At 38.4% G+C, this 1,945-nt stretch overlaps 1 protein-coding gene across 5 annotated transcripts in view; it reads right to left on the reverse strand.

Moving 5' to 3' along the window:
* rbms3 (RNA binding motif, single stranded interacting protein) overlaps positions 1 to 1,945 on the reverse strand; it is a 378,321-nt gene that overhangs the window by 358,904 nt on the left and 17,472 nt on the right. The window lies entirely within an intron of this gene.

Genomic DNA, 1,945 nt, shown 5'->3' on the forward strand with positions numbered 1-1,945 from the left:
ACTGTAAATTTACAGTAAGGCTTTACTATTCTCCAATCATCATGAAAGAAAATACACACTACACTATTTCCAAGATATAGATACACAAATATGAGTTGGATTAACTTGTCACAATATTTGGTAAATGTAAAGCTTTTTTAAAAATGAGCTACTTTTCCAAAGTGTTTGCGCAGTTTCTCACTCACATTCATAAAAAAAAGCTGCCACGCAGAATGCAACCACATGTAAAAACTTGGAATTTCATGTGTTGCCCCGACACACATCAACATATGAAGGTTCTGTGAAGTCAACTGCAAACTCGTCAATGAGCCAAATGTTGTATCACCTGAGGCACAGCCACCTCAGGTATCTGTGAGGCTGTAAGATGAAGGTGTCTGAGGATTCAAGGTCATAGAAAAAGGAACAGAAAATGGCTTAAAAACAAAAGTCAAGGCTTAGCACTGACTCTATTCTAATTTCCCATTACTGAAAACCAACCTGGGGCTGCATAGTGAAGCAGTGGTTTGAACTGTTGCCTCACAATAAGAAGGCTGCAGGTTTGTGTCCTGCCTGAGGTAGTTTTTGTGATGTTTCCATGTTACTTCAGGCTCCTCCCACTGACTAAAAWCCTGCACGTTAGGTTATTAGCTAACTATTTTGTCTCTTAGTGGGAGTGGCTGTTTGCCTGTGTCCCTGTGGACCTGAGACCTGTCCAGGATGCACCCCACCTCCTGCTGGAGAAAAGCACCAGCTCCCTCCTGACCTGGAGGAAAATGGATGGAAGGAAAATGGACCTGTGTGAGCCAAAGCAGCACATTGGATTAATTTCTGCCGCCGGTCCTGACATAACAGTAGCACCGCAGTGCTGGATAGTTAAATTAAACTCACATCATCACATTTATTAACTCTATTAATCAGACGTTWCAGTCTTCACTTATTATTTAAGCTGTTACGCCTTTTTTTAATCTTTAAATACAAATATGACTGTTGTAATGTTTTTTAATCCGCCTACAAAGTTCAGCCATAAAACAATGTTATTAGTGACAAAAATTCAGAATTATGAAATGGTGAAGACTGTTGAGGACATTTTACTTTCAGACTTTTCAAGAAAAATGAAAAATTTGATCATTTCAAAAGGGAAACTCACACCATCTTAGTGGCTGTGCTTTTTCAGCTTTATTACATTTAATTGAGATTTGGTTCAACAGCATGTTTCCAACTAAACTAGTCTAGACAAGCTGAGGTCGAATCAACTAAATTTATCACTTTCATATTTCCTTCAAAATTGCAGAAAGTAAAGAAATATTCTTCACTAGGAATTTCAGAAAAAATAAATCACTTTTTAAATTAGCCATTAATTCGTTGGCGTAGCCTGGAAGCAGCTAAAGTACTAAAACATTTAAAATACTTACACACACAAACCAGAAACCTATTTCTTCATCGCTATTAGTCCCTCCAAAAAAAAAAAAAAAATAGCAATTACAATACAGAAGCAGCCCAGGGCCCTCTTGAGCCTCCCTCATTTCATCTCCAACTCTAATGTGCACCAACTTCAGTTACATTTGGCTGTGCATCACCATGGCAGCGGACACTAGCCCTTACGCCTGAATCAGACATCATCATCATCCACAGCATTTCAGATTTGAGAGTCATAATGAGTCCCACTCTCCACTGCTGCGCGGCTGAAAATAGGATCTTTCTCCTCCTTAAGATTCCTCTGGGGAGACCATCTGATCGTCTCTCAAAAAAAAAWTTTAACTCCTTTTGTTCTGTTGCAAACATGTCCCAAAATAACAAAGAGAAATGCTGGGAGCCGGCAGCAATAAATTGCAGATAAATACAGTTTATGCAGACTTGCACCACAAATACAAATGAAGTGCCTGCTCTTTATCTGGAAATCTTAAAGGGGCAATATCCTGTAAAATTAAAATCAACTTTTTTGAGTTTTATATCATGTTATAATGTT

Source organism: Austrofundulus limnaeus, unplaced genomic scaffold (assembly GCF_001266775.1).
Source record: "Austrofundulus limnaeus strain Quisiro unplaced genomic scaffold, Austrofundulus_limnaeus-1.0 Scaffold98, whole genome shotgun sequence".
NCBI classification, from domain to species: domain Eukaryota; kingdom Metazoa; phylum Chordata; class Actinopteri; order Cyprinodontiformes; family Rivulidae; genus Austrofundulus; species Austrofundulus limnaeus.